The following is a 24,787-nucleotide window of genomic DNA, read 5'->3' as shown; positions in this document are numbered from 1 at the left end:
CTCCAACAGTGCAGCATTCCCTCAGTACTGAACTGCAGTGTCAGTCTAGTTTTTTGTGCTCAGGTCTCTGGAGTAGGACTTGAAACCACAACCTTCTGATCAGAGGCAAGAGTGCTACCAATTGAGCCATGGATGACACTAGAGCTTGCAATTATATAGCACCTTTCATGACCACAGGACATCCCAAAGTGCTTCACTGCCAATAAAGTACTTCATTGAAATCTGTTTCAATGATGTGGGTTGAGGAATAAATATTGACCATTGACACCAGGAGAACTCTGCTGCTTCCTTTAAATAGTGCTGTGGGATCATTTACACCCACCTGAGAGCCCAGGCCCATCCTCAGCAACTCCAGCAGTGCCGCACTCCCTCAGTACCAAACTGAAGTATCAGCCTGGATTAAGTGCTCAAGTCTCTGGAGTGGAGCTTTGAACCCACAACCATCTGACTCAGAGATGAGAGTTCTACCATTGAGCCAAGACTGACACCTGGCTCCTACACACTGCTAAGAATTGTTCACAAGAGGATCTAATACCAAATTACAGCTTACCATAACTCCTTGACTTGGTTTTTACTGGAGAGCAGGAGTGCACTGATAGAACCGATCATTTCCGCACCCATGATACTGCCCGTTAACCTGGAGTTCAAAGAATGGGTCAAATAGATCAGGTAATGTCCGGAAAACAGGTGCAAAGAAACATGGAGTCAGATACAAATAATACTCCGGCATTGGATCCCGCTGTTTGCGCTTGTCCTATAGCATTGCTCATAGGTAGTCAAAGGCCTGGGCTACAGTTGTAATGTTATGATGTTAAGACGGAGCTGTGTTTAACCTGCCCTGTCCCTTGAAGGCCACTGCTCAAGTACTTGCATTATAAAAGTTGTTTAAATAGACATATGCTGAGGTAAGTATATGACCCACTGTGCACCCAGTCCCAGAATGTGAAAGGACAGTGTCTGACCCACTGTACCACCCAGTCCCAGAGTGTGAAAGGACAGTGTCTGACCCACTGTCCCACACAGTGCCAGAGTGTGAAAGGATAGTGCATGACCCACTGTACCACCCAGTCCCAGAGTGTGAAAGGACAGTGTCTGACCCACTATACCACCCAGTCCCAGAGTGTGAAAGGATAGTGTCTGACCCACTGCACCACCCAGTCCCAGAGTGTGAAAGGACAGTGTATGACCCACTGTACCACCCAGTCCCAGAGTGTGAAAGAACAGTGTCTGACCCACTGCACCACCCAGTCCCAGAGTGTGAAATGACAGTGTCTGACCCACTGTACCATTCCGTCCCAGAATGTGAAAGGACTGTGTCTGACCCACTGTATCACCCGGTCCCAGAGTGTGAAAGGACAGTGTCTGACCCACTATACCACCCAGTCCCAGAGTGTGAAAGGATAGTGTCTGACCCACTATACCACCCAGTCCCAGAGTGTGAAAGGACAGTGTCTGACCCACTGCACCACCCAGTCCCAGAGTGTGAAAGGACAGTGTCTGACCCATTGTACACCCAGTCCCAGAGTGTGAATGGACAGTGTCTGACCCACTGTACCATTCAGTCCCAGAATGTGAAAGGACAGTGTCTGACCCACTGTACCGCCCAGTCCCAGAGTGTGAAAGGACAGTGTCTGACCCACTGTACCACCCAGTCCCAGAGTGTGAAAGGACAGTGTCTGATCCACTGTACCACCCAGTCCCAGAGTGTGAAAGGACAGTGCTTGACGCACTGTACCGCCCAGTCCCAGAGTGCGAAAGGACAGTGTCTGACCTACTGTACCACCCAGTCCCAGAGTGTGAAAGGACAGTGTATGACCCACTGTACCACCCAGTCCCAGAGTGTGAAAGGACAGTGTCTGACCCACTATACCACCCAGTCCCAGAGTGTGAAAGGACAGTGTCTGACCCACTATACCACCCAGTCCCAGGGAGTGAATGGACAGTGTCTGACCCACTGTACCACCCAATCCCAGAGTGTGAAAGGACAGTGTCTGACCCACTATACCACCCAGTCCCAGAGTGTGAAAGGATAGTGTCTGACCCACTGCACCACCCAGTCCCAGAGTGTGAAAGGACAGTGTATGACCCACTGCACCACCCAGTCCCAGAGTGTGAAATGACAGTGTCTGACCCACTGTACCATTCAGTCCCAGAATGTGAAAGGACTGTGTCTGACCCACTGTATCACACAGTCGCAGAGATGTAAAGGACAGAGTCTGACCCACTATACCACCCAGTCCCAGAGTGTGAAAGGATAGTGTCTGACCCACTATACCACCCAGTCCCAGAGTGTGAAAGGACAGTGTCTGACCCACTGCACCACCCAGTCCCAGAGTGTGAAAGGACAGTGTCTGACCCACTGCACCACCCAGTCCCAGAGTGTGAAAGGACAGTGTCTGACCCACTGTACTGCCCAGTCCCAGAGTGTGAAAGGACAGATTCTGACCCACTGTACCACCCTGTCCCAGAGTGTGAAAGGACAGTGCCTGACCCATTGTACACCCAGTCCCAGAGTGTGAAAGGACAGTGTCTGACCCACTGTACCGCCCAGTCCCAGAGTGTGAAAGGACAGATTCTGACCCACTGTGCCACCCAGTCCCAGAGTGTGAAAGGACAGTGCCTGACCCATTGTACACCCAGTCCCAGAGTGTGAAAGGACAGTGTCTGACCCACTGTACCGCCCAGTCCCAGAGTGTGAAAGGACAGATTCTGACCCACTGTGCCACCCAGTCCGAGAGTGTGAAAGGACAGTGCCTGACCCAGTGTACCACCCAGTCCCAGAGTGTGAAAGGACTGTGTCTGAGTACCATCCAGTCCCAGAGTGTGAAAGGGCAGTGTCTGACCCACAGTACCGCCCAGTCCTAGAGTGTGAAAGGACAGTTTTTGACCCACTGTACCACCCAGTCCCAGAGTGTGAAAGGACAGTGTCTGACCCACTGTACTGCCCAGTCCCAGAGTGTGAAAGGACAGATTCTGACCCACTGTACCACCCTGTCCCAGAGTGTGAAAGGACAGTGCCTGACCCATTGTACACCCAGTCCCAGAGTGTGAAAGGACAGTGTCTGACCCACTGTACCGCCCAGTCCCAGAGTGTGAAAGGACAGATTCTGACCCACTGTGCCACCCAGTCCCAGAGTGTGAAAGGACAGTGCCTGACCCATTGTACACCCAGTCCCAGAGTGTGAAAGGACAGTGTCTGACCCACTGTACCGCCCAGTCCCAGAGTGTGAAAGGACAGATTCTGACCCACTGTGCCACCCAGTCCGAGAGTGTGAAAGGACAGTGCCTGACCCAGTGTACCACCCAGTCCCAGAGTGTGAAAGGACTGTGTCTGAGTACCATCCAGTCCCAGAGTGTGAAAGGGCAGTGTCTGACCCACAGTACCGCCCAGTCCTAGAGTGTGAAAGGACAGTTTTTGACCCACTGTACCACCCAGTCCCAGAGTGTGAAAGGACAGTGTCTGACCCATTGTACACCCAGTCCCAGAGTGTGAAAGGACAATTTCTGACCCACTGTACCACCCAGTCCCAGAGTGTGAAAGGACAGTTTCTGAACCACTGTATCTTCCAGTCCCAGAGTGTGAAAGGATATTGTCTGATCTACTGTCCCACCCAATACCAGAGTGTGAAAGGACTGCTGGTGGGCTAAGTAGACTGTGAGTGCAAGGCACCACCTGATGCACTGAAGAACTCGGCAGGCTCAATACACCTCATTAGAATGAACCAGAAATTAGATAGGAAAGTTCAAGACCTGAAGAGACTCTGCTGTCCATCTGGCCAGTCCAATAATCTAATACCTGTCAAAATTCTCACTGCATCAGATATCTATCCAATTCTCCCTTGAACGCTTCAACACTGTGTCTCCTGGGCAGTCAGTACACATGCTCAGCATCCTCATCCTATGTTGAATCTAAACTGTTTGTGCATCTCCCTCTTCTAAGCTCGAAATTAAAATAACATTTAAAAAATGTAACTGAAAAATAATAAAATGAACTCTCATTTCTTTAGTGTAAAAATACTTACGTTATTTTTTCGAAGAATTTAACAACTGGTAATAGTCTTTTCAAACCACCTGGTGATGTTCTGTATTTGGATAAATCAAATTCATCCCTGTCCGTATCTGACATTTTCAGAACGAAGGCCAACGCTGAATAATCGGCGAGCGACAGTTTTTGGGAGGACAGCACTCCATGCTGGAGGGATTTATTGATCTCCGTCACTACTGACTTGTCATTCAGCTCATTCAGACAATGGAATAGGTTGATGCACCTCTCCGGAGGGATGTCCTGCTGCAGCAGCTCCTTCATGTAACTTATGGTGTTCTGTAGGTCATCTTTCTGCTCCTCCACATGCGTTAAGAGACCTTGCAGGCACTTCTGAATCCTTCTCCTTCCCAACCCACAGAGAAATTGGAGAAACAGGTCCAAGTGGCCAGTGTGACTCAGAACCACCTCACTGCAGGCACTTTTACAAATCTGAAAGAAGGTGGGCTTTGAAAAGATCTCCCAGAACTGCCCCAGCATGCTGGATGTCATCAGGTTGCGTTTCTCATTGTGGTAGGATACAAAAATATAGAGAGCAGCAAAGTACTCTTGGACCGTGGCATGGACAAAGGAGTAGACCCGCCTGTGGGAGAGCGCGGTGTACTTGATATAATATTCTCTACAGAACCCGCCACAGATAGATGAGATGTCAATATTGTAGGATTTAAAATCCTCTTCATCAAAGACAAAAGTTTGAGACCTCAGAGAACGGAATGCGAGCTTGCCCAGATTGAGTATCGTCCCCCGATCTGACTGTAGTAACTGGCAGGTCTTCTCGATCTTTTCCTTTCCATGACCACGGTGCTGGTGGTGGTATGTCACCATGACAATCAGAAAGTTGGTATAAACCTCGGTTAGTGTGTCACCTCTAAATTCCTCAGCACAGGATGACTTGAAGACATGTTCCAGAACAGTGGCCAGGATCCAGCAGAAAGCAGGCACATAGCACATCATCCAAAGGCTACTTTGCTTCCTCACCAGTGCTATGATTTTCTCTGTCAGTTGTTTGTTCTGGCATTTCCTCCAGAAATATTCTTCCTTTTCTTCATCTTGGAATCCCTGTATTTCTGTCACTCTGTCCATGTAACGAGATGGGATTTGGTTAATTGCCGACGGGCGTGTCGTTATCCAAATCGATGCCGAAGGAAGGAGATTACCTCTGATGAGATTTGTCAACAATGACCGGAGAGGCACAGGCTTTCCTACATCAGAACACACGGGGTTATTTTCAAACTCCAAGGAAAACTGGCTTTCATCCAGCCCATCAAAAATAAACAGGGAGCGGGCGGAATGCTCTGGATAAGTCTCGCCCAGTTGCCTCATGTGTGGGTAATGTTGCTGCACCAGCTGCACAAGGCTCATGCTTTCCTCAGAAATCAGATTGAGCTCGCAGAATGGAAAGGCAAACACAAAGTCATAATCCTGGTGTGCTTTCGTCAGTGCCCAGTCAAGGAGGAACTTCTTTATGTAAATCGTCTTCCCGATGCCAGCGATCCCTCTGGTGATGACTACTCTCGGTTGCCGTTGCCCGTGCATGGGTCCGAAAATGTCATTGTGCTTCATAGTGTTTAAATATACCTTGCCGTGTCTGGGTGAGGATGATTCAATCTCTGGTACCTCGTGCTCCTGGTAAAGCTCGTTGCATTCGCCATTGGTGATCCAAAGCTCCGTGAACCTCTGAAGGAGATAGACGCGTTCCCCTGCAGTAGATGTGTAATCTGTAATGTATTCAAGTTTTTCCTTCAGGACCTTTTTATGATCGTTTGTAAGTTGACCATGTGATTCTTCTGTCGGTAAAATAGGGTGAAAATTTTACATTCTACTTATATTCCTGGCAGGGAATACTTGTACGGATCTGGACATCCAATATCAGTACTTAAAAATGGAATTCTGCAGAGTAAAACTGCGTCTACACAGTCCCATCAAACAATCCCAGGTCAGGCACAGAATGGGTTATATACAGAGTTAAACTCCCACTACACTACCCATCAAGCACTCCCAGGTCAGGCACAACACAGGTTAGATGTAGGGTCAAGTTCCCTCCATGCCATCACAACAATATGCTTGAACGCCCAACCATCATTTCTGTATCAGTGTGATATTTCCATTTGCTATCTACCTATTCTTGTGATCTACCTGAGATTTCCAATTTTACTGCCAATAGCATTGAAGTATGTTATAAATTAACAACCACTGTGAATTGGAGTGAGACCATCAAAATTGATGTAGATGGCAGAAGAAGTCCATTAGGCGGGACTGATTCAAACCCAGGACCCAGAGCTTAAAGGACAATGTCCAATTCACGGTACCACGACTTCCACGAGTGTGAAAGGGCGGTGTCTAGCCCACTGCAACATCCAGTCCCAGAGTGTGAAAGGACATTATATTAGTAGAATTTCTTGTTCAGTAAATCTATGTTTGCCTTGGCTTAGGGGAGGTTTACCATCAGACTATTTTTTTAGTTGAGAACCTGCCCCCAGATTCTGCACTGACAGATTGTTCACTATCACAGTGTTCACTGTGAGAGGGTGTATTGTCAGAGGGGTCACTGTCAAAGGGTTCAAGTTCAGAGGGGGCACTGTCAGAGGGGGCACTGTCAGAGGGGTCACGGTCAGAAGCTTCCCTGTCAGATTGGCCATGGTCAGAGGGGTCACGGTCAGAGGGGCCACTGTCAGAGGTGGCCACTGTCAGAGGGGGCACTGTCATAGGGCTCACTATCAGAGGGGTCACTGTCATAGGGCTCACTATCAGAGGGGTCACTGTCAGAGGGGTCACGGTCAGAGGGGCCACGGTCAGAGGGGCCACTGTCAGAGGGGGCATTGTCAGAGGCGGGTACTGTCAGAGGGGGCACTGTCAGAGGGGTCAGTGTCAGAGCAGCCATGGTCAGAGGGGCCACGGTCAGAGGGGCCACTGTCAGAGGGGGTACTGTCAGAGGGGGCATTGTCAGACGGGGCACTGTCAGACAGGGCACTGACAGAGGGGTCACTGTCAGAGTGGCCACGGTCAGAGGGGCCACAGTCAGAGGGGGCACTGTCAGAGGGGTTACTGTCAGAGGGGGCACTGTCAGAAGGGTCACTGTCAGATGGGGCACTGTCAGATGGGGCACTGTCAAAGGGGTCACTGTCAGAGTGGCCATGGTCAGAGGGGCCACAGTCAGAGGTGGCACTGTCAGAGGGGTTACTGTCATAGGGGTCACGGTCAGAGGGGGCACTGTCAGAGGGGTCACTGTCAGAGGGGCCATCGTCAGAGGGGCCACGGTCAGAGGGGCCACGGTCAAAGGGGTCAAGTTCAGAGGGGCACTGTCAGAGGGGGCACTGTCAGAGGGGTCACTGTCAAAGGGGTCACTGTCAAAGGGGTCACTGTCAAAAGGGTCACTGTCAAAAGGGGTCAAGATCAGAGGGGGCACTGTCAGAGGGGGCTTTGTCAAAGGGGTCACTGTCAAAGGGGCCATGGTCAGAAGGGGCACGTCAGAGGGGACACAGTCAGAGGGGACACAGTCAGAGGGGGCACTGTCAGAGGGGTCACGGTCAGAGGGGTCACTGTCAGAGGGGTCACTGTCAGAGGGGTCACTGTCAGAGGGGTCACTGTCAGAGCGGCCATGGTCAGAGGGGCCACGGTCAGAGGGGGTACTGTCAGAGGGGGTGCTGTCAGAGGGGGCACTGTCAGAGGGGGTACTGACAGAGGGGGCACTGTCAGAGGGGGTACTGTCAGAGGGGTCACGGTCAGAGGGGGCACTGTCAGAGGGGGTACTGTCAGAGGGGTCACGGTCAGAGGGGTCACTGTCAGAGGGGTCACTGTCAGAGGGGGTACTGTCAGAGGGGGTACTGTCAGAAGGGTTACTGTCAGGGGGGTACTGTCAGAGGGGTCACAGTCAGAGGGGCCACGGTCAGAGGGGGTACAGTCAGATGGGGGACTGTCAGAGGGGGTACTGTCAGAGGGGCCACTGTCAGAGGGGCCACTGTCAGAGGGGTCACTGTCAGAGTGGCCATGGTCAGAGAGGCCACAGTCAGAGGGGCCACTGTCATAGTGGCCACGGTCATAGGGGCCTCGGTCAGAGGGGGCACTGTCAGAGGGGTCACGGTAAAAGGGGTCATGTTCAGAGGGGTCATGGTCAGAGGGGTCACGGTAAAAGGGGTCATGTTCAGAGGTGTCATGGTCAGAGGGGTCATGTTAAGAGGGGTCATGGTCAGAAGGGTCACTGTCAGAGGGGCCACTGTCAGAAGTGGCACGGTCAGAGGCCACGGTCAGAGGGGACACTGTCAGAGGGGGCACTGTCAGAGGCGTCACGGTCAGAGGGGTACAGTCAGAGGGGGCAGTGTCAGAGCGGCCATGGTCAGAGGGGTCATGGTCAGAGGGGGTACTGTCAGAGGGGTCACGGTCAGAGGGGGCACTGTCAGAGGGGGTACTGTCAGAGGGGTCACGGTCAGAGGGGGCATTGTCAGAGGGGTCACAGTCAGAGGGGTCACTGTCAGGGGCTTCACGGTCAGAGTGGTCAATGTCAGAGTGGTCACAATCAGAGGGGTCACGGTCAGATGGTTCACGGTCAGAGCGGCTACTGTCAGAGGGGTCACTGTCAGAGGGGTCATGGTCAGAGGGGTCACTGTCAGAGGGGTCACTGTCAGAGGGGTCACTGTCAGAGGGGTCACTGTCAAAGGGGTCACTGTCAAAGGGGCAACGGTCAGAGGGGGCAATGTCAGAGGGGACACAGTCAGAGGGGGCACTGTCAGAGGGGGCACTGTCAGAGGGGGCACTGTCAGATGGGGCATCGTCAGTGGGGCCACGGTCAGAGGGGCCATGGTCAGAGGGGCCACGGTCAGAGGGGCCAATGTCAGAGCGGGTACTGTCAGATGGGGGACTGTCAGAGGGGGTACTGTCAGAGGGGGTACTGTCAGAGGGGTCACGGTCAGATGGGGCACTGTCAGAGGGGGTACTGTCAGAGGGGTCACGGTCAGAGGGGGCACTGTCAGAGGGGTCACGGTCAGAGGGGCCACTGTCAGAGGGGGCACTGTCTGAGGGGGTACTGTCAGAGGGGGCACCGTCAGAGGGGTCATGGTCAGAGGGAGAACAGTCAGAGGGGGTAATGTCAGAGGGGGCACTGTCAGAGGGGTCACGGTCAGAGGGGCCACTGTCAGAGGGGGCACTGTCAGAGGGGGTACTGTCAGAGGGGGCACTGTCAGAGGGGTCATGGTCAGAGGGGGTACTGTCAGAGGGGATAATGTCAGAGGGGGCACTGTCAGAGCGGGCACTGTCAGAGGGGGCACTGTCAGAGTGGCCATGGTCAGAGGGGCAACTGTCAGAGGAGTCACTGTCAGAGTGGCCATGGTCAGAGGGGCCACAGTCAGAGGGGCCACTGTCAGAGGGGCCACGGTCATAGGGGCCTCGGTCAGAGGGGGCACTGTAAGAGGGGTCATGGTCAGAGGGGTCATGGTCAGAGGCGTCATGGTAAGAGGGGTCATGGTCAGAGGGGTCATGGTCAGAAGGGTCACTGTCAGAGGGGCCACTGACAGAGGTGGCACGGTCAGAGGCCACGGTCAGAGGGGACTTTGTCAGAGGGGGCACTGTCAGAGGGGGCACTGTCAGAGGGGTCACGGTCAGAGGGGGCACTGTCAGAGGGGTCACTGTCAAAGGGGTCACTGTCAGAGCGGCCATGGTCAGAGAGGCCACGGCCAGAGGGGCCACTCTCAGAGGGGGCACTGTCAGAGGGGGCACTGTCAGAGGGGGCACTATCAGAGGGGTCACGGTCATAGGGGGTACTGTCAGAGGGGGTACTGTCAGAGGGGGCACTGTCAGAGTGGCCATGGTCAGAGGGGCCACTGTCAGAGGGGGCTCTGTCAGCGGTGTCACGGTAAGAGGGGTCATGGTCAGAGGGGTCACTGTCAGAGGGGGCACTGTCAGAGGTGACACTGTCAGAGGGGTCACGGTCAGAGGGGGTACAGTCAGAGGGGGTACAGTCAGAGGGGTCAATGTCAGAGGGGGTAATATCAGAGGGGTCACTGTCAGAGCGGCCATGGTCAGAGGGGCCACGGTCAGAGGGGGCACTGTCAGAGGGGGCACTGTCAGAGGGGGCACTGTCAGAGCGGGTAATGTCAGAGGGGTCACGGTCAGAGGGGTCAATTTCAGAGGGGGTACTGTCAGAGGGGTCACGGTCAGAGGGGGCACTCTCAGAGGGGTCACAGTCAGAGTGGTCACAGTCAGTGGGGTCATGGTCAGAGGGTTCACGGTCAGAGGGGCTATTGGCAGAGGGGTCACTGTCAGATGGGTCATGGTCAGAGGGGTCATGGTCAGAGCGGTCACTGTCAGAGGGGTCACTGTCAGAGTGGGCACTGTCAAAGGGGCCATGGTCAGAGGGGGCTCTGTCAGAGGGGACACAGTCAGAGGTGGCACTGTCAGAGGGGGCACTGTCAGAGGCGGCACTGTCAGAGGGGCCACGGTCAGAGGGGCCGTGACAGAGGGGCCAAGGTCAGAGGGGCCACGGTCAGAGGGGCCACTGTCAGATGGATCACGGTAAGAGGGGTGACGGTCAGAGGGGTCACTGTCAGAGGGGTCACTGTCAGAGTGGCCACGGTCAGAGGGGCCACGGCCAGCGGGGCCAATGTCAGAGCGGCCATGGTCAGAGGGGCCACGGTCAGAGGGGCCACTGTCAGAGGGGGCACTGTCAGAGGGGATACTGTCAGAGGGGTCATGGTCAGAGGGGGCACTGTCAGAGGGGGTACTGTCAGAGGGGTCACGGTCAGAGGGGCCAGTGTCAGAGGGGTCACTGTCAAAGGGGTCAAGTTCAGAGGGGGCACTGTCAGAGGGGGCACTGTCATAAGGGTCACTGTCAAAGGGGTCGCTGTCAAAAGGGTCATTGTCAAAGGGGTCTAGATCAGAGGGGGCACTGTCAAAGGGGACATTGTCAAAGGGGTCACTGTCAAAGGGGCCATGGTCAGAAGGGGCACATCAGAGGGGACACAGTCACAGGGGACACAGTCAGAGGGGGCACTGTCAGAGGGGTCACGGTCAGAGGGGTCACGGTCAGAGCGGTCACTGTCAGAGGGGTCACTGTAAGAGGGGATACTTTCAGAGGGGTCACGGTCAGAGTGGGCAATGTCAGAGGGGTCACTGTCAGAGGGACCACGGTCAGAGGGGTCACGGTCAGAGGGGTCACGGTCAGAGGGGTCACTGTCAGAGGGGTCACTTTCAGAGGGGTCACTGTAAGAGGGGATACTGCCAGAGGGGTCACGGTCAGAGGGGGCAATGTCAGAGGGGTCACTGTCAGAGGGACCACGGTCAGAGGGGCCACGGTCAGAGGTGCCACGGTTAGAGGGGCCAATGTCAGAGGGGCCAATGTCAGAGGGGCCAATGTCAGAGGGGGCACTGTCAGAGGGGGCACTGTCAGAGGGGGCACTGTCAGAGGGGGCACTGTCAAAGGGGTCACTGTCAAAGGGGTCAAGTTCAGAAGGGGCACTGTCAGAGGGGGCACTGTCAAAAGGGTTACTGTCAAAGGGGTCACTGTCAAAAGGGTCATTGTCAAAGGGGCCTAGATCAGAGGGGGCACTGTCAAAGGGGACATTGTCAAAGGGGTCACTGTCAAAGGGGCCATGGTCAGAAGGGTCACTGTCAGAGGGGTCACTCTCAGCGGGGTCACTGTCAGAGGGGTCACTGTCAGAGGGGGCACTGTCAGAGGGGTCACTGTCAGAGGGGGCACGGTCAGAGGGGGCACTGTCAGAGGGGTCACAGTCAGAGGGGTCACTGTCAGATGGGGTACTGTCAGAGGGGGTACTTTCAGAGGGGGTACTGTTAGAGGGGCCACGGTCAGAGGGGGTACTGTCAGATGGGGTACTGTCAGAGGGGGTAATGTCAGAGGGGGTACTGTCAGAGTTGGTGCTGCCAGAGGGGTTACGGTCAGAGGGGGCAATGTCAGAGGGGTCACAGTCAGAGGGGTCACTTTCAGAGGGGTCACTTTCAGAGGGTTCACGGTCAGAGGGGTTACTGTCAGAGGGGCCACTGTCAGACGGGGCACTGTCAGAGGGGTCAGTGTCATAGTGGCCATGGTCAGAGGGGCCACAGTCAGAGGGGTCACAGTCAGAGGGGTCACTTTCAGAGGGGTCACTTTCAGAGGGTTCACGGTCAGAGGGGTTACTGTCAGAGGGGCCACTGTCAGACGGGGCACTGTCAGAGGGGTCAGTGTCATAGTGGCCATGGTCAGAGGGGCCACAGTCAGAGGGGCCACTGTCAGAGGGGCCATGGTCATAGGGGCCTCGGTCAGAGGGGGCATTGTTAGAGGGGTCACGGTAAGAGGGGTCACGGTCAGAGGGGTCATGGTCAGAGGGGTCATGGCAAGAGGGGTCATGATCAGAGGGGTCATGGTCAGAAGGGTCACTGTCAGAGCGGCCACTGTCAAAGGTGGCACGGTCAGAGACCACGGTCAGAGGGGACAATGTCAGAGGGGGCACTGTCAGAGGGGTCACGGTCAGAGGGGGCAGTGTCGGAGGGGTCACTGTCAGAGGGGTCACTGTCAGAGCGGCCATGGTCAGAGAGGCCACGGTCAGAGAGACCACTGTCAGAGGGGGCACTGTCCGAGGGGTCACGGTCAGAGGGGGTACTGTCAAAGGGGGTACTGTCAGAGGGGGCACTGGCAGATTGGCCATGGTCAGAGGGGCCACTGTCAGAGGGGTCACTGTCAGAGGGGGCACAGTCAGAGGGGCCACGGTCAGAGGGGCCACTGTCAGAGGGGGTACTGTCAAAGGGGTCAAGTTCAGAGGAGGCACTGTCAAAGGGGTCACTGTCAAAGGGGCCACGGTCAGAAGGGGCACGTCAGAGGGGGCACAGTCAGAGGTGACACTGTCAGAGGGGTCACGGTCAGAGGGGCCACGGTCAGAGGGGGCACTGTCAGAGGAGGTACTGTCAGAGGGGGCACTGTCAGAGGGGGTACTGTCAGATGGGTCACGGTCAGAGGGGGCACTGTCAGAGGGGGTACTGTCAGAGGGGTCACGGTCAGAGGGGGCACTGTCAGAGGGGTCACAGTCAGAGGGGTCACTGTCAGGGGTTTCACGGTCAGAGCGGTCACTGTCAGAGTGGTCACAATCAGAGGGGTCACGGTCAGAGGGTTCACGGTCAGAGCGGCTACTATCAGAGGGGTCACTGTCAGAGGGGTCATGGTCAGAGGGGTCATTGTCAGAGGGGTCACTGTCAAAGCGGTCACTGTCAAAGGGGCCACGGTCAGAGGGGGCACTGTCAGAGGGGACAGAGTCAGAGGGGGCACTTTCAGAGGGGGCACTTTCAGAGGGGGCACTGTCAGAGGGGGCACTGTCAGAGGGTGCACTGTCAGAGGGGGCTCTGTCAGAGGGGCCACGGTCAGAGGGGCCACGGTCAGAGCGGCCATGGTCAGATGGGTCACGGTCAGAGGGATCACGGTCAGAGGGGTCACTGTCAGAGGGGTCACTGTCAGAGGGGTCACTGTCAGAGGGGTCACTGTCAGAGTGGGTCACTGTCAGAGTGGTCACTGTCAGAGTGGCCATGGTCAGAGGGGCCACGGTCAGAGGGGCCACTGTCAGAGGGGGCACTGTCAGAGGGGTCACGGTCAGAGGGGGTACTGTCAGATGGGGGACTGTTAGAAGGGGTACTGTCAGAGGGGGTACTGTCAGAGGGGTCACAGTCAGATGGGGCACTGTCAGAGGGGGTAATATCAGAGGGGTCACGGTCAGAGGGGGTACTGTCAGATGGGGGACTGTTAGAAGGGGTACTGTCAGAGGGGGTACTGTCAGAGGGGTCACAGTCAGATGGGGCACTGTCAGAGGGGGTAATATCAGAGGGGTCATGGTCAGAGGGGGCACTGTCAGAGGGGTCACAGTCAGAGGAGTCACTGTCAGAGGGTTCACGGTCAGAGGGGCCACTCTCAGATGGATAACTGTCAGAGGGGGTACTGTCAGAGGGGGCACTGTCAGAGGGGGTACTGTCAGAGGGGGTAATGTCAGAGGGGGTAATGTCAGAGGGGGCACTGTCAGAGGGGGCACTGTCAGAGGGGGCACTGTCAGAGTGGCCATGGTCAGAGGGGGCACTGTCAGAGGGGCCACTGTCAGAGGGGGCACTGTCAGAGGGGTCACGGTCAGAGGGGGTACTGTCAGAGGGGGTACTGTCAGAAGGGGCACTGTCAGAGTGGCCATGGTCAGAGGGGCCACTGTCAGAGGGGTCACTGTCAGAGGGGTCACTGTCAGCAGTGTCACGGTAAGAGGGGTCATGGTCAGAGGGGTCACTGTCAGAGGGGGCACTGTCAGAGGTGACACTGTCAGAGGGGTCACGGTCAGAGGGGGTATAGTCAGAGGGGGCACTATCAGAGGGGTCATTGTCAGAGCGGCCATGGTCAGAGGGGCCACGGTCAGAGGGGGCACTGTCAGAGGGGGTACTGTCAGAGGGGGCACTGTCAGAGGTGGTACTGTCAGAGGGGTCACGGTCAGAGGGGGCAGTGTCAGAGGGGTCACTGTCAGAGGGACCACGGTCAGAGCGGCCACGGTCAGAGGGGCCACGGTCAGAGGGGCCACTGTCAGAGGGGGCACTGTCAGACGGGGCACTGTCAGAGGGGATACTGTCAGAGGGGTCACGGTCAGAGGGGGCACTGTCAGAGGGGGTACTGTCAGAGGGGTCACGGTCAGAGGGGGCAGTGTCAGAGGGGTCAGTGTCAGAGGGGCCATGGTCAGATGGGCCACGGTCAGAGGGGCCACGGTCAGAGGGGTCATGGTCAGAAGGGTCACTGTCAGAGGGGCCACTGTCAGAGGTGGCACGGTCAGAGGCCACGGTCAGAGGGGACACTGTCAGAGGGGGCACTGTCAGAGGGGGCACTGTCAGAGCGGTCACGGTCAGAGGGGGCACGGTCAGAGGGGTCACTGTCAAAGGGGTCACTGTCAGAGCGGCCATGGTCAGAGAGGCCACGGTCAGAGGGGCCACTGTCAGAGGGGTCACAGTCAGAGGGGTCACAGTCAGAGGGGGCACTGTCAGAGGGGGCACTGTCAGAGGGGGCACTGTCAGAGGGGGCACTGTCAGAGGGGGCACTGTCAGAGAGGGTACTGTCAGAAGGGGCACTGTCAGAGTGGCCATGGTCAGAGGGGCCACTGTCAGAGGGGTCACTGTCAGAGGGGTCACTGTCAGCGGTGTCACGGTAAGAGGGGTCACTGTCAGAGGGGTCACTGTCAGCGGTGTCACGGTAAGAGGGTTCATGGTCAGAGGGGTCACTGTCAGAGGGGTCACTGTCAGAGGGGTCACTGTCAGAGGGGTCACTGTCAGAGGTGACACTGTCAGAGGGGTCACGGTCAGAGGGGTAACAGTCAGAGGGGGCACTGTCAGAGGGGGCACTATCAGAGGGGTCACTGTCAGAGCGGCCACGGTCAGAGGGGCCACGGTCAGAGGGGGCACTGTCGGAGGGGGTACTGTCAGAGGTGGCACTGTCAGAGGTGGTAATGTCAGAGGGGTCACGGTCAGAGGGGGCAATGTCAGAGGGGTCACTGTCAGAGGGACCACGGTCAGAGGGGCCACGGTCAGAGGGGTCACTGTCAGAGCGGCCATGGTCAGAGGGGCCACGGTCAGAGGGGCCACTGTCAGAGGGCCACTGTCAGAGGGGGTACTATCAGAGGGGTCACGGTCATAGGGGTCAGTGTCAGAGGGGTCAGTGTCAGAGGGGCCATGGTCAGAGGGGCCATGGTCAGAGGGGCCATGGTCAGAGGGGCCACGGTCAGAGGGGCCACGGTCAGAGGGGTCATGGTCAGAAGGGTCACTGTCAGAGGGGCCACTGTCAGAGGTGGCACGGTCAGAGGCCACGGTCAGAGGGGACACTGTCAGAGGGGGCACTGTCAGAGGGGGCACTGTCAGAGCGGTCACGGTCAGAGGGGGCACTGTCAGAGGGGTCACTGTCAATGGGGTCACTGTCAGAGCGGCCATGGTCAGAGAGGCCACGGTCAGAGGGGCCACTGTCAGAGGGGGCACTGTCAGAGGGGTCACGGTCAGAGGGGGTACTGTCAGAGGGGGTACTGTCAGAAGGGGCACTGTCAGAGTGGCCATGGTCAGAGGGGCCACTGTCAGAGGGGTCACTGTCAGCGGTGTCACGGTAAGAGGGTTCATGGTCAGAGGGGTCACTGTCAGAGGGGGCACTGTCAGAGGTGACACTGTCAGAGGGGTCACGGTCAGATGGGGTACAGTCAGAGGGGGCAATGTCAGAGGGGGCACTATCAGAGGGGTCACTGTCAGAGCGGCCATGGTCAGAGGGGCCACGGTCAGAGGGGGCAATGTCAGAGGTAGTACTGTCAGAGGGGGTATGGTCAGAGGGGGCAGTGTCAGAGGGGTCACTGTCAGAGGGACCACGGTCAGAGGGGCCACTGTCAGAGGGGGCACTGTCAGACGGGGCACTGTCAGAGGGGATACTGTCAGAGGGGTCACGGTCAGAGGGGGCACTGTCAGAGGGCGTACTGTCAGAGGGGTCATGGTCAGAGGGGGCAGTGTCAGAGGGCTCAGTGTCAGAGGGACCATGGTCAGAGGGGCCAAGGTCAGAGAGGCCACGGTCAGAGGGGCCACGGTCAGAGGGGCCACTGTCAGAGGGGGCACTGTCAGAGGGGGCACTGTCAGAGGGGGCACTGTCAGAGGGGGCACTGTCAAAGGGGTCACTGTCAAAGGGGTCAAGTTCAGAGGGGGCACTCTCAGAGGGGTCACTGTCAGAGGGGTCACTGTCAGAGGGGGCACTGTCAGAGGGGGTACTGTCAGAGGGGGTACTGTCAGAGGGGGCACGGTCAGAGGGGGCACTGTCAGAGGGGGCACTGTCAGAGGGGGCACTGTCAGAGGGGGCACTGTCAGAGGGGTCACTGTCAGAGGGGTCACTGTCAGAGGGGTCACTGTCAGAGGGGGCACTGTCAGAGGGGGCACTGTCAGAGGGGGCACGGTCAGAGGGGGCACTGTCAGAGGGGGTACTGTCAGAGGGGGTGCTGTCAGAGGGGTTACGGTCAGAGGGGTCACTTTCAGAGGGTTTGCGTTCAGAGGGGTCACTGTCAGAGGGGTCACTGTCAGAGGGGTTACTGTCAGAGGGGGTACTGTCAGCGGGGGCACTGTCAGACGGGGCAGTGTCAGAGGGGTCACTGTCAGAGTGGCCATGGTCAGGGGGGCCACAGTCAGAGGGGCCAATGTCAGAGGGGCCACGGTCATAGGGGCCTCGGTCAGAGGGGGCACTGTCAGAGGGATCACTGTAAGAGGGGTCATGGTCAGAGGGGTCATGGTCAGAGGGGGTACTGTCAGATGGGGGACTGTCAGAGGGGGTACTGTCAGAGGGGGTACTGTCAGAGGGGTCACAGTCAGATGGGGCACTGTCAGAGGGGGTAATGTCAGAGGGGTCATGGTCAGAGGGGGCAATGTCAGAGGGGTCACAGTCAGAGGAGTCACTGTCAGAGGGTTCACGGTCAGAGGGGCCACTCTCAGATGGGGCACTGTCAGAGGGGGTACTGTCAGAGGGGGCACTGTCAGAGGGGTCATGGTCAGAGGGGGTACAGTCAGAGGGGGTACTGTCAGATGGGGGACTGTCAGAGGGGGTACTGTCAGAGGGGGTACTGTCAGAGGGGTCACAGTCAGATGGGGTACAGTCAGAGGGGGTAATGTCAGAGGGGGTAATGTCAGAGGGGGCACTGTCAGAGGGGGCACTGTCAGAGGGGGCACTGTCAGAGGGGGAACTGTCAGAGTGGCCATGGTCAGAGAGGCCACTGTCAGAGGGGTCACTGTCAGAGCGGCCATGGTCAGAGAGGCCACGGTCAGAGGGGCCACTGTCAGAGGGGGCACTGTCAGAGGGGGCACTGTCAGAGGGGTCACGGTCAGAGGGGGTACTGTCAGAGGGGGTACTGTCAGAAGGGGCACTGTCAGAGTGGCCATGGTCAGAGGGGCCACTGTCAGAGGGGTCACTGTCAGAGGGGTCACTATCAGCTGTGTCACGGTAAGAGGGGTCATGGTCAGAGGGGTCACTGTCAGAGGGGGCACTGTCAGAGGTGACACTGTCAGAGGGCTCACGGTCAGAGGGGGTATAGTCAGAGGGTACACTGTCAGAGGGGGCACTATCAGAGGGGTCACTGTCAGAGCGGCCATGGTCAGAGGGGCCACGGTCAGGGGGGGCACTGTCAAAGGGGTCACTGTCAAAGGGGTCAAGTTCAGAGGGGGCACTGTCAGAGGGGGCACTGTCATAAGGGTCACTGTCAAAGGGGTCGCTGTCAAAAGGGTCATTGTCAAAGGGGTCTAGATCAGAGGGGGCACTGTCAAAGGGGACATTGTCAAAGGGGTCACTGTCAAAGGGGCCATGGTCAGAAGGGGCACATCAGAGGGGACACAGTCACAGGGGACACAGTCAGAGGGGGCACTGTCAGAGGGGTCACGGTCAGAGGGGTCACGGTCAGAGGGGTCACTGTCAGAGGGGTTACTGTAAGAGGGGATACTTTCAGAGGGGTCACGGTCAGAGGGGGCAATGTCAGAGGGGTCACTGTCAGAGGGACCACGGTCAGAGGGGTCATGGTCAGAGGGGTCACGGTCAGAGGGGTCACTGTCAGAGGGGTCACTGTCAGAGGGGTTACTGTAAGAGGGGATACTTTCAGAGGGGTCACGGTCAGAGGGGGCAATGTCAGAGGGGTCACTGTCAGAGGGACCACGGTCAGAGGGGTCATGGTCAGAGGGGTCACGGTCAGAGGGGTCACTGTCAGAGGGGTCACTTTCAGAGGGGTCACTGTAAGAGGGGATACTGCCAGAGGGGTCACGGTCAGAGGGGGCAATGTCAGAGGGGTCACTGTCAGAGGGGGCACAGTCAGAGTGGTTACTGTCAAAGGGGTCAAGTTCAGAGGGGGCACTTTCAGAGGGGCCACGGTCAGAGGGGCCACGGTCAGAGGGGCCACTGTCAGAGGGGCCACAGTCAGAGGGGGCACAGTCAGAGGGGTTACTGTCAGAGGAGGCACTGTCAGAGGGGTCATTGTCAGAGCGGCCATGATCAGAGGGGCCACGGTCAGAGGGGCCACTGTCAGAGCTGCACTGTCAGTGGGGGAAATGTCAGAGGGGTCATAGTCAGAGGGGGTACTGTCAGAGGGGGTACTGTTAGAGGGGGCACTGTCAGAGTGGCCATGGTCAGAGGGGACACTGTCAGAGGGGGCACATTCAGAGCGGCCATGGTCAGAGGGGCCACGGTCAGAGGGGTACTGTCATAGGGGGCACTGACAGAGGGGTCACGGCCAGAGGGGCCACTGTCAGATGCGGCACTGTCAGAGGGGTCACTGTCAGAGCGGCCATGGTCAGAGGGGCCACGGTCAGAGGGGCCACGGTCAGAGGGGCCACTGTCAGATGCGGCACTGTCAGAGGGGTCACTGTCAGAGCGGCCATGGTCAGAGGGGCCACGGTCAGAGGGGTCACGGCCAGAGGGGCCACTGTCAGATGCGGCACTGTCAGAGGGGTCACTGTCAGAGCGGCCATGGTCAGAGGGGCCACGGTCAGAGGGGCCATGGTCAGAGGGGGTACTGTCAGACGGGGCACTGTCAGACCGGGCACTGTCAGACGGGGCACTGTCAGAGGGGTCACTGTCAGAGTGGCCATGGTCAGAGGGGCCACAGTCAGAGGGGCCACTGTCAGAGGGGTTACTGTCAGAGGGGGCACTGTCAGAGGGGTCACTGTCAGAGCGGCCATGGTCGGAGGGGCCACGGTCAGAGGGGCCACGGTCAGAGGGGCCACGGTCAGAGGGGATACTGTCAGAGGGGTCACGGTCAGAGGGGGCACTGTCAGAGGGGGTACTGTCAGAATGGTCACGGTCAGAGGGGGCAGTGTCAGAGGGGCCACGGTCAGAGGGGATACTGTCAGAGGGGTCACGGTCAGAGGGGGCACTGTCAGAGGGGGTACTGTCAGAATGGTCACGGTCAGAGGGGGCAGTGTCAGAGGGGCCACGGTCAGAGGGGCCACGGTCAGAGGGGCCACGGTCAGAGGGGCCACTGTCAGAGGGGGCACTGTCAAAGGGGTCAAGTTCAGAGGGGGCACTTTCAGAGGGGCCACGGTCAGAGGAGCCACGGTCAGAGGGGCCACGGTCAGAGGGGGCAGTGTCAGAGGGGCCACGGTCAGAGGGGCCACGGTCAGAGGGGCCACGGTCAGAGGGGCCACTGTCAGAGGGGGCACTGTCAAAGTGGTCACTGTCAAAGGGGTCACTGTCAAAGGGGTCACTGTCAGAGGGGTTACTCTCAGAGGGGGCACTGTCAGAGGGGTCACTGTCAGAGCGGCCATGGTCAAAGGGGCCACGGTCAGGGGGGCCACGGTCATAGGGGGTACTGTCAAACGGGGCACTGTCAGACGGGGCACTGTCAGAGGGGTCACTGTCAGAGTGGCCATGGTCAGAGGGGCCACAGTCAGAGGGGGCACTGTCAGGGGGTTACTGTCAGAGGGGTCACTGTCAGAGGGGTCATGGTCAGAGGGGGTACTGTCAAAGGGGGTACTGTCAGAGGGGGCACTGTCAGAGTGGCCACGGTCAGAGGGGCCACAGTCAGAGGGGCCTCGGTCAGGGTGGTCATGGTCAGAGGGGTCACGGTAAGAGGGGTCATGGTCAGAGGGGTCACTGTCAGAGGGGGCACCTTCAGAGCGGCCATGCTCAGTGGGGCCATGGTCAGAGGGCTACTGTCATAAGGGGCACTGTCAGAGGGGTCACGGTCAGAGGGGTCACTGTCAGAGGGGGCACTGTCAGAGGGGTCACTGTCAGTGCGGCCATGGTCAGAGGGGCCACGGTCAGAGGGGCCACGGTCAGAGGGGCCACGGTCAGAGTGGGTACTGTCAGAGTGGACACTGTCAGACGGGGCACTGTCAGAGGGGTCACTGTCAGAGTGGCCATGGTCAGAGGGGCCACTGTCAGAGGGGCCACTATCAGAGGGGGCACTGTCAGAGGGGTCACGGTAAGAGTGGCCATAGTCAGAGGTGCCACTGTCAGAGGGGTCACTGTCAGAGGGGGCACTGTCAGAGGGGTCATGGTAAGATGGGTCATGGTCAGAGGAGCCATTGTCAGAGGGGGCACTGTCAGAGGGGTCACGGTCAGAGGGGGCACAGTCAGAGGGGTCAATGTCAGAGGGTTCACGGTGAGAACGGTCACTGTCAGAGGGGTCACAGTCAGAGGGGTCATTGTCAGAGGGGCCACAGTCAGAGGGGACACAGTCAGAGGGGTCACGGTCCGAGGGTTCACGGTCAGAGGGGCTACTGTCAGAGGGGTCACTGACAGAGGGGTCACGGTCAGGGGGGTCATGGTCAGAGGGGCTACTGAAAGAGGGGTCACTGTCAGAGGGGACACAGTCAGAGGGGGCACTGTCAGAGGGGTCACTTTCAGAGCGGCCATGGTCAGAGGGGCCACGGTCAGAGGGGGTACTGTCATAGGGGGTACTGTCAGAGGGTGGCACTGTCAGGGGTTACTGTCAGAGGGGTCACGGTCAGAGGGGTCACTGTCAGAGGGGTCACCCACAGAGGGGTCACAGTCAGAGGGGTCACTGTCAGAGGGTTCACGGTTAGAGCAGTCACTGTCAGAGGGGTCACAGTCAGAGGGGTCATTGTCAGAGGGGCCATAGTCAGAGGGGACACAGTCAGAGGGGTCACGGTCAGAGGGTTCACGGTCAGAGGTGCTACTGTCAGAGGGGTCACTGTCAGAGGGGTCACGGTCAGAGGGGTCATGGTCAGAGGGGCTACTGTCAGAGGGGTCACTGTCAGAGGGGACACAGTCAGAGGGGGCACTGTCAGAGGGGGCACTGTCAGAGGGGTCAAGGTCAGAGGGTTCCCTGTCAGAGTGGCCATGGTCAGAGGGGTCATGGTCAGAGGGGCCACTGTCAGAGGTGGCCACTGTCAGAAGGGGCACTGTCATAGGTCTCACTGTCAGAGGGGTCACTGTCAGAGGGGTCATGGTCAGAGGGGTCATGGTCAGAGGGGCCACGGTCAGAGGGGCCACGGTCAGAGGGGGCACGGTCAGAGGCGGGTACTGTCAGAGGGGACACTGTCAGAGGGGTCACTGTCAGAGCGGCCATGGTCAGAGGGGCCACGGTCAGAGGGGCCACGGTCAGAGGGGCCACGTTCAGAGGGGGTACTGTCAGAGGGGACACTGTCATAGGGCTCACTGTCAGAGGGGTCACTGTCAGAATGGCCATGGTCAGAGGGGCCACAGTCAGAGGGGGCACAGTCAGAGTGGTTACTTATTGTCAGACACTAACACAATACAGAAACACACTCAGAACCAAAAAAGAGCAATATATTAAGAATACACTCAGCTCCATGGAGGAATCCATTGATTCCAATTGTTTCTGGGAAAACTTGAAAACACTACACAAAAAACAACACGACGATTTGGCCATTCAAAATGGGGACACATGGGTAAACCACTTTGAAAAATTATACCAGAAAAAAACACTAAGACCAGAGCAACACCAAATATGCAAAAAACTGGAAAAGCTAGAAATGGCCATAAAAGATAACCAAAACCCGCTGGACGCCATAATAACAGAAAAAGAACTTCTTGAAAAACTCAAGGACCTGCGACCAGGAAAAGCCTGCGGGACAGATGGCATACTAAACGAGATGATTAAACACACAGACAACAAAATGAAACTGGCTATCCTAAAACTCTTCAACTTGGTTCTGAGTGTCGGTTATTTCCCTGATATCTGGAACAAAGGACTCATTACGCCCATATACAAAAGTGGGGACAAAATCGACCCAAACAACTATCGAGGCATCTGTGTAAACAGTAACCTGGGGAAGGTATTCTGTAGCATCATAAACAAAAGACTTATAAACTTCCTTGAGGAGCACAATGTCTTGAGTAAAAGCCAAATTGGATTCCTGCCAAACTATAGAACATCCGATCATATCTTCACCCTACAGACCCTAATTGACAAACACGTTCACAATAACAAAAGCAAAATCTACGCATGCTTTGTAGATTTCCAGAAGGCTTTCGACTCCATCTGGCATGACGGTTTATTCCTGAAACTTATCGAAAGTGGGGTAGGAGGGAAAACATATGATGTAATTAAATCAATGTATACAAACAACAAATGTGCAGTTAAAATTGGAGACAAACAAACAAAATACTTCCCACAGGGGCGGGGGGTGACGCAGGGCTCGCCAATCTCACCGACACTCTTTAATATTTACATAAATGGATTGGCAAAACTACTTGAACAATCTACAGCACCCGGCCTCACCCTATATGAATCCAAGGTTAAATTCCTCCTCTATGCAGACGACCTGGTTCTGCTGTCACCTACTAAAGAGGGGCTACAGCAAAACCTGGACCTGCTGGAGTCGTACTGCCAGACTTGGGCCCTGACAATAAATCCCCAAAAAACCAAAGTCCTTGTGTTCCAGCAAAGATCCAAACATCAGGGACCCAAAATAAATTTCACAGTAGGAACAACCAAAATTGAACAAACCACTAACTACACATACTTGGGCTTAAAAATCAGTTCTACGGGAAACTTCAAACTGGCTGTGAATGAACTGAAAGAGAAAGCAAGAAGGGCTTTCTATGCCATCAAAAAATCAATCCAAATAGAAATCCCAATTAGCATTTGGCTCAAAATTTTCAAATCAGTAATTGAACCAATTGCACTCTATGGCAGTGAGGTATGGGGACCGCTAACTCAACAAGAATTTGCAAAATGGGACAAACACCCAATTGAGATCCTACATGCAGAATTCTGTAAAAGTATCCTCCGGACTCAAAGGAAAACAGTAAACAATGCATGCAGGGCGGAACTAGGCCAATATCCATTAATAATCACTATCCAAAAAAGAGCCACCAAATTTTGGAATCACCTACAAATGAGCAATCCCCAATGCTATCACTACGACGCCCTGAAATGCCAAGAGCTGACCATAAAGAAGAATACCCTCAGTCAATTAGTCCTGGGACTCAGTGAAGTAACTACTAACAATACTAACAATAACCAGCCCCAGGACAGTGACAGGGTAACACAAAGAATTCGACCCAACACAATCGTCGCTAAGCAAAAGGAAAAATATCTGACATATTGGGCAGAAACAACAAAAACCCAAAGCAAACTCAATTGCTACTTGGCCCTAAACAGACAATACAACATAGCTGATTACCTGACCATGGTAAAGGATAACAAACTGAGAAGAACCTTGACAAGGTACAGACTTAGCGAACATAGCCTAGCGATCGAAAAAGGCAGACACAGGCAGACCAGGCTGCCAAGAGAGGACAGGATATGCTCTCACTGCAGTCAGGGAGTGGTGGAGACAGAGATGCACTTCCTCACAGCTTGTGGAAAATATCAGGGCATCAGGGAGAATTTCTACCAAAAATTCTCACAAATATGCCCTGATTTCAGAAATCTGAATGACAACCAAAAACTCCCATTCCTACTGGGAGAGGAGAGAAGCTGTATAACACTGGCGGCGCACTATGTTACAGCTTGCCATGAACAGAGGGACAACCAGTAAACTAAGAAAAAAATATATATAAACAATGCGAATGTATATTTATACACTCAGGGATATACCTGTTTATACACTGTATGAATAGAACTGCGTTTATGTGCTAAACCATAAATGTATTTTGATGCTTTGGCAACATAAGATGTAACTTATCATGCCAATAAAGCGATTTAAATTGTAAAAAAATTGTACTGTCAGAGGGGGCACTGTCAGAGGGGTCACTGTCATAGCGGCCATGGTCAGAGGGGCCACGGTCAGAGGGGCCACTGTCAGAGCTGCACTTTCAGAGGGGGTAATGTC

The 24,787-nt window shown here is 56.1% G+C and overlaps 1 pseudogene across 1 annotated transcript in view; it reads right to left on the bottom strand.

The window, feature by feature from the left end:
- Window positions 1-24,787, bottom strand: part of LOC147116004 (NACHT, LRR and PYD domains-containing protein 3-like) — a 110,757-nt pseudogene that overhangs the window by 20,276 nt on the left and 65,694 nt on the right. Inside the window, exons 3-4 of the transcript XR_015078877.1 lie at window positions 4,023-5,886; window positions 551-637 (exon numbers count right to left, since the gene is read on the bottom strand). The product of XR_015078877.1 is annotated as an NACHT, LRR and PYD domains-containing protein 3-like (transcript). The remainder of the gene's footprint in view (window positions 1-550; window positions 638-4,022; window positions 5,887-24,787) is intronic.

The sequence above is a fragment of the Somniosus microcephalus genome, chromosome 6 (assembly GCF_052327205.1).
Source record: "Somniosus microcephalus isolate GS21.2 chromosome 6, FLI_Smic_1.0, whole genome shotgun sequence".
In the NCBI taxonomy this organism is placed as follows: domain Eukaryota; kingdom Metazoa; phylum Chordata; class Chondrichthyes; order Squaliformes; family Somniosidae; genus Somniosus; species Somniosus microcephalus.
Note: the sequence above shows the minus strand (reverse complement) of the source record. Positions and strands in the feature narration are given on the sequence as shown.